The 13,923-nt window shown below is 43.2% G+C and overlaps 1 long non-coding RNA gene across 1 annotated transcript; it reads left to right on the top strand.

Moving 5' to 3' along the window:
• Positions 1 to 5,629: 5,629 nt before the first annotated feature.
• On the top strand, positions 5,630 to 13,558 carry LOC138667790 (uncharacterized). Its single transcript, XR_011318941.1, has 3 exons — positions 5,630 to 5,746; positions 5,862 to 6,006; positions 12,272 to 13,558. It is a non-coding gene; the product is annotated as an uncharacterized lncRNA (long non-coding RNA).
• The last annotated feature ends 365 nt before the right edge of the window (positions 13,559 to 13,923 follow it).

Genomic DNA, 13,923 nt, shown 5'->3' with positions numbered 1-13,923 from the left:
ACTGCCAGAGCCCTGCAAAATGACCTCCAGCAGGCCACAAATGTGCATGTGTCTGCACAAACTGTTAGAAACCGACACCATGAGGGTGGTCTGGGTGCCCGATGTTTACAGATGGGGGTTGTGCTCACAGCCCAACACCGTGCAAGATGCTTGGCATTTGCCATAGAACACCAGGATTGGCAAATTCACCACTGGCGCCCTGTGCTCTCCACAGATGAAAGCAGGTTCACACTGAGCACATGTGACAGAGTCTGGAGTGCTGTGTAGAGCGATCTGCCTGCAACATCCTTCAGCATGACCGGTTTGGCAGTGGGTCAGTAATTGTGTGGGGTGGCATTTCTTTGGAGGGCCGCACAGCCCTCCATGTGCTCGCCAGAGGTAACTTGACTGCCATTAGGTACCGAGATGAGATCCTCAGACCCCTTGTGAGACCATATGCAGGTGCAAAAGGCCCTGGGTTACTTCCGATGCATGACAATGCTAGGTCTCATGTGGCTGAAGTGTGTCAGTGTACATGATGAAGGCATTGATGCTAAGGACTAGCCTGCCCATCCACCAGCCCTGAATCCAATCGAGCACATCTGGGACATCATGTCTCGTTCCATCCACCAACGCCACGTTGCACCACAGACAGAAGTTGGCGGATGCTTTAGTCCAGGTCTGGGAGGAGATCCCACAGGATAACATCCACCGCCTCATTAGGAGCATGCCCAGCCATTGTAGGGACATCATACAGGCACGTGGAGGCTACACACACTACTGAGCATCATTTCCTTGTCTTGAAGCATTTCCACTGAAGTTTGATCAGCCTGCAACTTCATTTTCCACTGATTTTGAGCATCATTCCAACTCCAGATCTCTGTGAGATATTAGTTGCGGTTTACGTTGATCATTTTTAGGTTTTATTGTTCTCAACATATTCCACTATGTAATGCAGTGTTCCCCAACTCCAGTCCTCAAGAGCCACCAACAGGTTATGTTTTCAGGATTTCCTTAGTATTCACAAGTTTATTATCTGTGAAGGTGATGCAATTATCACCTGGGCAATACTAAGGAAATCTTAAAAGCATGACCTGTTGGTGGCTCTTGAGGACCGGAGTTGGGGAACACTGATGTAATGAATAAAGATTTACAACTGGAATATTTCATTCAGAGATATCTAGGATGTGGGATTTTAGTGTTCCCTTTATTTGTTTTGAGCAGTGTATTATACTTCTCTGATTGTTCCACTCCTGTTTTTTTTGTTTGTTGAAAACCCGAGCAACAAGTATACTCATCACTAATGCTGATGTAAAATATTGAAGGTGGCCTAAGACTACACGTAGCATCTACACTGAGAGTAGATGTCCCGCAATGGAGATGCCATAACAACATTCACAGTGGCATTTACCAGGCCGAGTATCATTGTGAAAGAAGAATATTTGCAGCGGGTCACACATGCTCAAGGCTCCTTGATTTTATAGAGTGAAAACATCCTAAACAAGGTTGCAAACCAAATACACTCCTTAATAATGTTATTAAATAAATTATTTGACTCACATAGCACCGTTAATTCCACAACACTTTACAGACATCATCAACACACTCACAAGCTAGATTCCCTATCAGTATGTCTTTGGAGTGTGCGAGGAAACCGGAGAACCCAGAGAAAACCTACACAAACACGGGGAGAACATACAAACTCCTTGCAGATGTCGTTGATGGGATTTGAACCCAGGACCCCGCACTAAGCCAACGTGCTGCCTACTGTCCTGCATTCCCACACCCCTGTGGAAGTGTTGGTGTGCTGTCCAAATTTTTAATTGCACAGCACATGGACCCTTTAAGTAGGTTCTATTCTAATTCTCAAAATCGGATCAGACTATGACACGCTTTGAGCTTCGTGGATCTCATTCTCAGATCTGTGATTTTATCGAATATGAGACTAAATCCATTCTACTCAATGGGTCAGTGGCAGCAAGGTATTGAATTGGCCACCAAAGTCTTCAGATCTCAATGTGATCAAGCATCGGTGGTATGTGCTGAAAAACAAGTCTGGTCCATTAAGGTCTCACTGAGCAACTTACAGGTGGGACTTCTACTGCTAGTATATTGGTGTCCTACCTTCAGAGGTCTTGTGGAGTCCATGCCACAATGTGTCAATTGCTGCCACGCAGTTGTAACTGCATTTTACAGTGCCAGTTCTGGTCTTAAACCTTTTACTAAATTTGTAACCAATAAGATAATTACAAATAAACTAAACTTAACTCTTGGTACATGAGCCTTAAAATTACATTTTAATTTACATTTTCATAAAATGTTATAATATGATTAGACAAAATAGAGACTGATGTTAGGAGACATAAAAATACACTCCTGCAGCTTACAGTATGAGTGAAGAGGATTCCACATTTATCTGATCCTCATCACATCTGTGGAAAAATTGAGGGGGACACATTACGTGAAAGCTACCCCCCATGCCATTTATCCTGGTCACACATCTCAAAACTGTTAATAACTCGGGTCAGGCCTTCTCCAGACTAAGGTCTCCTCATTTTCTCTAGTGCATTACAAAATGTGCCCAGTGATTACTCTAACGTGACACTTTTTTTTACTTTAGAAAAGGGCATTCTGAATACTGTTGTCCCCCAAAAAATTGGCAAAATAGCATAAAGCAGTTTTAGTGATACATACTTCTGCTTTGGACAGTCTGTCTAGAGGGAATCTGTCAGTAGGATCAGCCCTCCTAAGCCTTCTCTATGGGCTTGTACGTCATAGGTGATTAAATTGATATCTTGATATGTGATCCGATGTCTTATTCCAGACAAATCCACAGTGTTTTTTTATATTTAAAGGAGTTGTTTAAATCTATGGGCCACACATAGATCTCCTTGAATCTGCCTCCAGAGATTATTGTAAACAAAAGGGGAGTTACCAATTTGAGACATGTAATGATGGACAGTCTGCTGCCCTGATCTTACTGCAGAACTGTGTGATTATAACTGGCACATCTGCAGGCTCCTCTCAGCTTCATGTTACATCTCACAGGAAGCCAGTGTTGCAATACAGCAGAGCTGTGAGAGCTGCAGCTGCTAACATGTTTGTAATGAGGAAAAGGTCAGTTCATCTGTATTAAATACATGTCTCACACTGGTAATGTCCCCTTCCATTTACAATAACCTTTGTAGGCAGAATCTCAGGGAGATCTATGGCCAGCCCATAGATCTTAATATCTAATTTACATAATAAGAACAACGTGGATTTCTTAGGAATAAGACATCAGATATCAAGATATAGGGCTGCACGGTGGCTCAGTGGATAGCACAGCAGCCTTGCGGCGCTGGGGTCCTGGGTTCAAATCCCATCAAGGACAACATCTGCAAGGAGTTTGTATGTTCTCCCCGTGTTTGCGTGGGTTTTCTCCCACATTCCAAAGACATACTGAGAGGGAATATAGATTGTGAGGCCCATCGGGGACAGCGATGATAATGTGTGCAAACTGTAAAGCGCTGCGGAATATGTTAGAGCTATATAAAAATAAAGATTATTATTATTTATTATATCATTTTATACAGCTTACTAAGACCCACATTCTCATGTGGGAAGGCTTAGGACGGTTGAGTCTACTGACAGATTCACTTTAGTTAGTTAGTTGGAAAATAAGCAGATCACAAATTATTCCTGTTAGCGGTAGAGAAGCTTGGTGTTCAGTTTCTCTTCAGTGTCACCATAGAGAAAATTAAGCATTATACAGTGCTCATTAAAATCAATTGGTTGAATTTATAGACAAAACTGGTCCTCCAGACAAAAAAGAAACTAACTGATCTCAACTCTGGCCAAGAGGTGAGGGTGCTGATCAGAGGATCCGCCATTGAGGGGATTCTGTCACCTCCAAAACTGCTATTTATATGTAGATATAGTGGTCATCTGATAGTAAATAGCATTTACATTTTTACACTGCCGCCTGCTTTTATTGGGGCAGTACCATCACTGTTCACTACACAATGAGTTCACTATAATCACACCCCTGCACATTGATTGATATTCTGCTCTGCAGCCTATATGTTAACAAAAATCCCAATCTCATAGCGCTAGTCTGAACCGGCACACAAAAGAAATTTTTCTGTGCCCCCAGACAGATCAAAGAAACTCCATAGAATACATGTATAAATCGGAGAACAAAAGGAGCATGAAGTAAGAATATTTTATAATAAACAAATGTCTTTATTGGTACAAAAAATAGCTAAAAAACAGTAATACAGTCCAATAGGAGGTGTGCCCAAACAAGCACAGGAAAGGGGACCACCCCCCCGTAACCCCCATACAGATACTCAATGGATACCAGAGGGAAAACAAGAGAAAAACCCCCACATCTCATCACATGATGAGTAAACCCAAATATCCCTCAGCTAATATAACAGGATGACCAAGTAACAAGCTATGTAGGTAATAATGGCAAGACAGAGCTGAAGGGTAGGCTTACCAATGGAGGGCACAGGAGGGGGTCCCACCGGACAAGAGAAAACGCCCCGACGCGCGTTTCGCGGCTAGAAAGCGCCGCTTCAAGGCTTCAAGGAAGCGGCGCTTTCTAGCCGCGAAACGCGCGTCGGGGCGTTTTCTCTTGTCCGGTGGGACCCTCTCCTGTGCCCTCCATTGGTAAGCCTACCCTTCAGCTCTGTCTTGCCATTATTACCTACATAGCTTGTTACTTGGTCATCCTGTTATATTAGCTGAGGGATATTTGGGTTTACTCATCATGTGATGAGATGTGGGGGTTTTTCTCTTGTTTTCCCTCTGGTATCCATTGAGTATCTGTATGGGGGTTACGGGGGGGTGGTCCCCTTTCCTGTGCTTGTTTGGGCACACCTCCTATTGGACTGTATTACTGTTTTTTAGCTATTTTTTGTACCAATAAAGACATTTGTTTATTATAAAATATTCTTACTTCATGCTCATTTTGTTCTCCGATTTATACATGCAGCCTATATGTGCAGTGTGTGTGCGCAGAGCAGCATGTCAGTGTTGTGGGGGGAGAGATTACAGCATGATCACTGTGTAGTGAGCAGTGACAGTAACCACTCCATGCACCACCCCGATACTGGAAGCGAGTGGTTGCAGGGAGAATAGAACTTAATTTTCTTCCTTTAGCCGCTGCTCCAGTGAGTCGACCAGATATGATTTAAATGCTGTTTACTTGCAGATTATCACTATATATGCAGCTATATAACATTTTATGGAGGTAACAGGTTCTCATTAACTTAAGACTTCCATAAGAGGGTTTATGAAAATTTCTATTTACGGTATATATATTTTTATTCATTTTTTTTTCAGTCTGTTTTTAGTCATTGGCTGCGGCTGAGTTTGCCGTAACTCTAACCTACTGTTCAGCTATCTCTGACCTCACCAGATCAAATGCAATCGAATGACGCATTGCCTGAGGGACTGATTGTGCGCAAACTGTCAACCTCAGAAGGGTCTGCAACACCTCACTGGTGCGCTGCACCTCTACTCCCCATGCTGGTGTCACTGTTAAAACATCAAATCTGATCTACAGGGCCTAAAAAAATAACATTACAAAAAGTTTCCATTAATTCAGATTTGATTTAGGAGTTTGATGCCAGACATGACACATCCGTCTTTTTTTTTTCAGCAATTTCTTCCAGAAAGAAATAATTGTCTTATTAATATGCGCTGAAAATGTAATTTCTAAATGTGTGGTATGCTACTGACTCGCCATCGGTGCGTGCCGTCTCTGCCAGAGACCAAGGTAAAGTCATTGTTTTCTTTGTAGCCGTGGTTCTGCTGATGATCCACGTGTTTTACGGGGTTATTTCTTCATATTACAGTAATTTCTTTAGCTTTTGCCTTTCTGTTTTTATTAGGATTTGAGAATTAGTGGAATAAAATATGGCCCATTGCCACGATGATATCACTCTTCCAAGACTGATGTCACTACCTTGTGCTTGTCCAAGTTTTAATAATTTCACCAACCATGAACCCTCGATGGAAGAATATTTGACAGTTAAGGTGAGCAATCAAGACTATAATCATATGTTCTCATGGCAAATTTTAACTGCTGGGCATCATGGGCTTCTGTACCAGGGCTGCCAACCTGAACGTTTTCCTTTTTTTGGCCAACTTTAAGTCCCTGACAGACAAAAAATTTTAAGCACAAATTGGAATGACATGAGGAATGATCATAACCATATTAAAGAGACTCTGTCATCAGGTTTTTGCAGCCCCATCTGAGATCAGCATGATGTAGGGGACAAAGACCCCGATTCCAGCGATGTGTAACATAACCACTTAGTCGTCCTGTAGTTTTCATAAAACACTCCATTACCTGCAGCAGCTCTGCTAGTCCTCTCAGTGATCAACTCCTCCTTTATTGTCCTTGATATTCATGATTTCTGGCTATTTCCAATCACTGATTGGCAGCTTTCTGCCTATACACAGTGTAAACAGAAAGCTGTCAATGATGTGGCAGAGGTCTCAGTCCATATTTTATGCTGTATTCAGATTAAAGAGCATAAACCTGGTGACCAATTCCTGTTTGATAGGGGTGGTAGTGCACATGCATGATGACTGCTTCATTCACTTTCTATGGGACTGATGAAGATAACCAAATACAACTCACTCCAAATTTAAATGCCTAACAAACATGCACAAGGTCTGTAAAATACTTTTTCTCCAAATTCATGCTTCATGCAATATTTTGATACATTTTGCTCAAGTTGCACCATTTCTGATAATTAGTAGTAATGATCGAGTGCTCGTTACTTGAATCAAGCAGATCGGACGCCCAGACGAGCTTGACTTGAGTAACAAATATAATGGAAGTCAATGGGCAACTCGAACATCTTTCTCGAAGACCCTAGCAGGAGTGCTGATTGGGAACAGGAAAATCACTGAAATAGATGGAAACAGCGCTCAACTGGAATAGGGAACAACATGGGGAAGATGCCTGGACATTAGTGATGTCATTCGCGAACGATCCGACACAAAGAGCTGGCTCCCTGCTGTGAACGATGGGAGCCAGCATGCCGGTGAGAGCCCGGACTTCGGCAGGCGTAACCCCGCCCACCTGAGCAAAACTCCACCCACTCAGAAATTTAATTGGTTCCAAGCAAGTGGGCGGAGTTTCTGTGGTAGGTGGGCGTGGTTTCGGGTGCCTGAACACACATTCAATGGGGATCCATTTTGGATCCAAAAAGAGCCATTTTGTGAGCCAAAAGAGCTGGCTCTTTTTGGTGAGTGGAGCCATGAGAGCTGGATCACCAAAAAGAGCCGGACTGCCCATCACTACTGGACACATCTCTTACTCCCAGGTCAATGCTGTGAACTAAATAAATAATTTAAAAAAAAAATGAAGTAGGGTCCCTTATTTTTGATAACCAGCCAAGGTAAAGTACACAGCTGGGGCCAGGGCCAGACTGGCCATCTGGCAATTCTGCAAATGCCAGAAGGGCCTGTGTGGTAATGGCCTGCCTTGTCTGCTACATTGTTAACAGAACCAGTGTTCTCAAGACGCCTATACTGTTAAGAGTTTTGATGGATCACAAAGTTGCTGACTCCGTCACTTACCCCAGCAGCCACGGGTATCATTAGACATATTGGTCTTGTAGTAAATCTTCCTTTCCTCTATCCAGGGTAATATTAGTAATGTAGCCCATCTGGTTCATGGAGACGGGGACAACATGGGCCTGTGTGATTTCAAATGCCAGGACTAAATTTCAGCCCCAGTCCGTACCTGACTGGGGCTGATATTAGGCTGGGATGGTCCATGTATATTGGTCCCTTCCCAGTCTAAAAATACCAGTCTGCAGCTGCCCCATAATTGGTGCATCACATTGGATGTGTGAATTCTTGAACTTTGCTTGGCTCTTCTCAGTTGTCCTGGTGTGTTGGCAGTCGGGGTGATATTTTTAGGGGTTAATGTCAGCTGGCATCAAGCTCAGGGGTTAGTATTGGAGAGGTGTCCATCAGACACCCCCATTACTAACCCAGTAAGTTAAAAGGAAAAAAACACAAAAATAATTTATTTTAAAAACACTCCCGACTCCCTGGTTCACCAATTTACTAATAAAAAAAGCCATGTTGGTCCGAAGTAGTCCAAGGATTCCGACGTAGTCCACAAATGGCACCATCTACTATATAATTGTCTAATGGTCACTTCCGTCTGTCTGTCCTTCTGTCACGGTTATTCATTCGCTGATTGGTCTCGGCAGCTGCCTGTCATAGCTGCCGCGACCAATCAGCGACAGCCACAGTCCGGAAAAAAATGGCCGCTCCTTCCTCCCCGCAGTCAGTGCCTGGCGTCCGCATACTCGCCTCCAGTCAGCGCTCACACAGGGTTAATGGCAGAGTTGACCGTGGTGTAACGCACTCGGTTAACGCTGCTATTAACCCTGTGTGACCACCTTTTTACTATTCATGCTGCCTATGCAGCATGAATAGTAAAAATATCTAATGTTAAAAATAATAAAAAAAAAAAAAAAATAGTTACATACTCACCCTCCGGTGGCCCCCCCGGATCAGGAACCGGCCTTTTCCGCCCCAGTGACCTCTGCATGCATTGCGGTCTCGCGAGATGATGACGTATGGTTTCACGAGACCGCTACGTCATCATCGCGCGAGACCGCAATGCAATCTTCAGACCGGACCGCGCGCCAAGCATCGGGAACCGGCCGCTTCAATCCGGAGGCTCCAGGAGGTGAGTATGTAACTATTTTTTATTTTAATTCTTTTTTTTAACAGGGATATGGTGCATACTACGTGACTGGCCAATATACTACGTGACTGGGCAATATACTACGTGGCTCTGTGCTGTATACTACGTGGCTCTGTGCTGTATACTACGTGGCTCTGTGCGTAGCTGGGCAATATACTATGTGACTGGGCAATATACTATGTGAACTACGTGGCTGGGCAATATACTATGTGACTGGGCAATATACTACGTGGCTGGGCAATATACTATGTGGACATATATATTCTAGAATACCCGATGCGTTAGAATTGGGCCACCATCTAGTGAAAGACATAAAAAGAGAAGATTAAAGGCAAGAGACAATCCCCAATTTAACCAATTTATTAACCTTGCAGCTCCGACATAACATAGTAACATAGTTTTTAAGGTTGAAGGAAAACTTTAAAGGGACAATGTCACCTGAATTTGGAGGGAACAATCTTCAGCCATGGAGGCAGGGTTTTCGGGTGTTTGATACACCCTTTCCTTACCCGCTGGCTGCATGCTGGCTGCAATATTGGATTGAAGTTAATTTTCTGTCCTCCGTAGTACACGCCTGCGCAAGGCAAGATTGCCTTGTGCAGGCATGTACTACGGAGGACAGAGAATGAACTTCAATCCAATATTGCAGCCAGCATGCAGCCAGCGGGTAAGGAAAGGGTGTATCAAACACCCGAAAACCCTGCCTCCATGGCTGAAGATTGTTCCCTCCAAATTCAGGTGACATTGTCCCTTTAAGTCCATCTAGTTCATACCATAGCCTAACCTAACATGCCCTAACATGTTGATCCAGAGGAAGGCAAAAAAAAAAAACATGTGGCAAAGAGTAAGAGTAGTCCATGGCGTTCCCATGATGTCCACTGATTCTATAATAAAACCTATGGAGCCTCATTCTAAGAACGAAGCTTGATAGGTCACTCCCGGTCAGGCTACTCTCTATGTGACCCAGCGAGAGCAGTGATGTCAGTGACATAACTGGTTCCATACACAAGTTACAAAGAAAGTGGTCATATCAGATAGCCCATGTTTCACATAACCCATATATACAGTACTGTTCATGGTAATACTTACTTTATGTCAATATTACATAGAGTGGATGGAAAACTTGCATCTTATTGAGATTACATGAATTACACCCATAAGATGCTCTGTAGTAAGAGACAAAAAATGGCCACTTGGTGCAGATCTGCTGCTATTAGTTAAAGTGGAATCTTGTATTCTGCAGAATACATGACATAATTTTATAAACCATTAAAAAAAAGCAGCATGTTCATTAATTTTGCGGATTTTCTGCGTTTTTCCCGCTATTCTATGCATTTGGGAAAAAACGCACAAAAAGCACCAAAACGCGTCAAAAACGCATGAAAAAAACGTTAAATAAAACGCATGCGGATTTCTGGCAGAAATGTCCGGTTTTTGTTCGGAAAATTTCTGCAAGAAATCCTGACGTGTGCACATACCCTAAGGGTATGTGTCCACGTTCAAGATTGCATCAGGATAGGATTGCGTAAAATCCTGACCAAATCTGCACCTGAGGTCACTGGCAGGTCACCTGCGCTGTCCTTGCGTTTTTTTCTGCAGTGTAAGGACATGCTGCATTCTTAAAAGACGCGCCGCATGTGCGTTTTTGCGGGTCTGCCGCATGCGTCTTTTAATGCATAGTGGAGACGGGATTTCATGAAATCCTCCACTATGCTGTAACATCTGGACACTGCATTTTTGATGCTGCGGCTCAACGCAGCGTCAAAAACGCAGCGTTTCCTGAGCGTGGAAACATACCCTAAGTCAGGATGTATATTCTGCAGGACTGTTAACTCCATCACGACCATAGAGGGACAAAGTTAAAAAGAAAAAAGAAAAAAAAATTATAAAAGCTTTCAAAAAAGTAAATAAATCACACAATAAAGAACAAAAAAAATTATACCAGTAAACACACATATTCATGAAAAAAAAAAGTACACATAATTGGCACCTCTGGAATGACCCGACCTATAAAACTCTCACACTAGTTAACCTCTTCAGTGACTACCATAGAAAAATTAAATAAAAAATGGTAAAATCTATGCTTTTTCATCATACCGCTGAACAAAAAGTGGAATTAAAGGGAACCTGTCACCTGAATTTGGCGGGACCGGTTTTCGGTCATATGGGCGGAGTTTTCAGGTGTTTGATTCACCCTTTCCTTACCCGCTGGCTGCATGCTGGCTGCAATATTGGATTGAAGTTCATTCTCTGTCCTCCGTACTACACGCTTGCGCAAGGCAAGATTGCCAAATTCAGGTGACAGGTTCCCTTTAAAAGCAATCAAAAAGTCGAACGGAAATTAATCACATATACCGCACAAAGAACGATGTAAAAAATAAATAGAAACAATTTTTGACCTGCTGTTAATTTGTTAATTCTGCCTCCCAAAGATTACAGGAAGGCTCCGCTCACATTTTTTGGGCAGCTCTGGGAATTTTTTGCTCCTAGCCTTGTGTAACATGACAAGGCTAATATGCTTTCCTGCAATGTTTTTACACCTTGTTTTTAATTGTTTTTACAACTATTTTTCTGTGTTTTTTGGTATCAATAAAATCTTGGTTACTTACATATTTTGTATTCGTTGTATTATGTCGGATATTTGATGCCTTATACACACCATATTTTCCTTTTTTTTTCTATAACTGGAACATCATCACCACAAGATAGCTTAAAACACAGGTGGGAATGCAGGAATAGTGGCATTGGAGCGGCGAGATTTGTAGACAGGTGTGAGGCTATAGAAGCAGTGTGCAGAGTTAGGATGGCGTCACACTAGAGAGAAATACGGACGAGTGAGAGGCACAAAAACAACGCATTGCACTCGGACCAATGTTTCTCTATGGGGCAGCTTCCATCAGCCCTATAATTCTCGGACGTATTTTACAGGCTGAGAAAATTTCAGCATGCTGCGTTTGTCAGCGTATTCCTACAAAAATACGCCAATGCAAGTCTATGGGTGCGAGAAAAATATAGATTACACACGGACCATGCGTGTGAATTGCGAGAAATACGCAAGACTTTTCCAGGTGACAGGAAATGGGCCAAGCCATTATCAGGAAGCTTAGACATGCTAATTAGCTTAAAAAACGCTCCTGACATCCCGGAAGAATGCCTCCACGGAGTCCTGCAGCATGTCTACATACATAAATGTAGAGATGCTTATAGTTCTGGTCCAAGAAAGGCTAGAGGGATGCACATTATTCAGACCGGGTCAGAAAAGAGGCCGCATGGAGGAGGATCAGTGGGCTATTTTTTGGAGATTTTGCGGACCGTCCACGTGAGGGACAGCAACAAATTAGTAAGTTCTCATGTTTTATAAATCATATTAATGGCACTAAATAACACGTTTACACAGTATCCCCTTAAATCCTATTATGTGATTTTTTGCTCATTATGTGTAATCTAGATTATGTTTATAAATGACACCTTACTAGGCCACATGACTATGTAAAATGTCTATAAACTTGTTGATCCAATGCGCGCAATGTCCTAATACATTATTATTGTGTGACATTGCAGTGGAAGATGTTATGAGACGCTGGCGCAGCATTCGCGACCAATACAGGCGGGAATGTCAGCAGCGTGCCAGGAGTCGGGATGAAGCACCGACCAAGCAGAAGTACATCTATTTAGACCGCCTGGCATTTCTGGCTCCCATTATGGATCTCAGACCGTAAGTACATACATCACACCACATTACACATATGCTATTTAGGGTCATATCTCCAACCTTTTTTTTTATTTAAATTTCATAACAAAACTCATTCCAACCTCACTGAGAGGTAGACAGGGTCGAATTCTGAGGCCATTATAGATCCGGTCGGGGAAGGTGAAGAGGTGGCTGGCCCATCTTCTGAGTCTTCCAGCTGCATCCCCCAAGCTCCAGCTGTACCAACACCAGTAGCTGCAACAGGACCTGCACCAGCAGCTGCACCAGCACCCGGCAGCCTTAAGGAACCAGGCAACAGCCGCAGCCCTACTGTTCGTCTTGAGGGCTCCCCCCAGTCTGCTGTCATATCCCACCGTGGGTGACCAAGGCGAGAGATTCCTGTCTCTGATACAAGGAGGCATGTTGGCACGGGGTGCTTAATTACCTGTCCAGGGCTGCCCAGGATGAGGGTGAGGAAGCATATTCTTGCAGTCTGGCCCTGTACCTCCGTCCCCTAACCCGTGAGGTGAAGCTACGCGTGCAAGGATCAATTCAGATCCTCATTGATGCATGTACATCCCCCAATACTCCATATGAGGAATTTGAGTTCTTGGAGAGGTGGCAGCTGTCACCCCATAACCTGCTCCGAGTTAACCCCAACCCAGAAGTGCATGCTCAACATGGATCTGAGGCACCTCTTCCATGGGTGCCTACACCTCAACCCATTCCCCCCCAAACCAACCTTGGCCACAACAGGCCCAAATGGCATCCTATAACCCACCTGCCCAATATGGCCACTTGTACAGACCCAGTGTTGGAGGCTGGTCCCAACCTGGCTTTGGACGGCATGGCCATATTGGCGGGTATGAGGAACATGGCTTCCAGAATCCCCAGGAGTATAATGTAAATTATCCCTATGGACACTTCGCCGCTCAGCAATCTGATCCTGGCCACATCATACATCATGGCCAAGATTATGCACCCCCACAGGGTGAAGGCCAAGTTGGAACCCAAAGCCAGCAACAAAGAGAGGCTGGACTCCCTCCATCACCTCCAACAGCATACCAAAATTTGTAATGTATTTTGGTATCTGATTTTGCGATAGCAAATTTATGTTTGTTTGATTATTTTGTTTTACAAATTTCGAAAAAAAAGGTATGCCCAAATTTCTCTGGGCACAAAAGCCATATGACTGAAATTTGCTTTTTGTTAAAAAAAAAAAAGTTATCTTTTGGCTTTTTAAACATTTAAAAAAATGCCAAGTTTTGTCTCTTATTGAATTAATTACTACAAGATAAGTAATGAAAAAAAACATCTATAAGATAAAGAAACTGAACACACACAGCAGCTTAAATGAAAAAATGATATTTATATACACAAACATTTTAAACTTACAACATAGCTACAGCATTCTCTTGCCAGGGAGTAGCACCCTGAGGTGTCACAAAATAATGAGTGAAAATATCACGTACTTTCAGTCCAGAGAGCGGACGACGCTGAGGGATCACATGTGGTCTAGGCC

Source organism: Ranitomeya imitator, chromosome 2, assembly GCF_032444005.1.
Source record: "Ranitomeya imitator isolate aRanImi1 chromosome 2, aRanImi1.pri, whole genome shotgun sequence".
Taxonomy (NCBI): Eukaryota; Metazoa; Chordata; class Amphibia; order Anura; family Dendrobatidae; genus Ranitomeya; species Ranitomeya imitator.
Note: the sequence above shows the minus strand (reverse complement) of the source record. Positions and strands in the feature narration are given on the sequence as shown.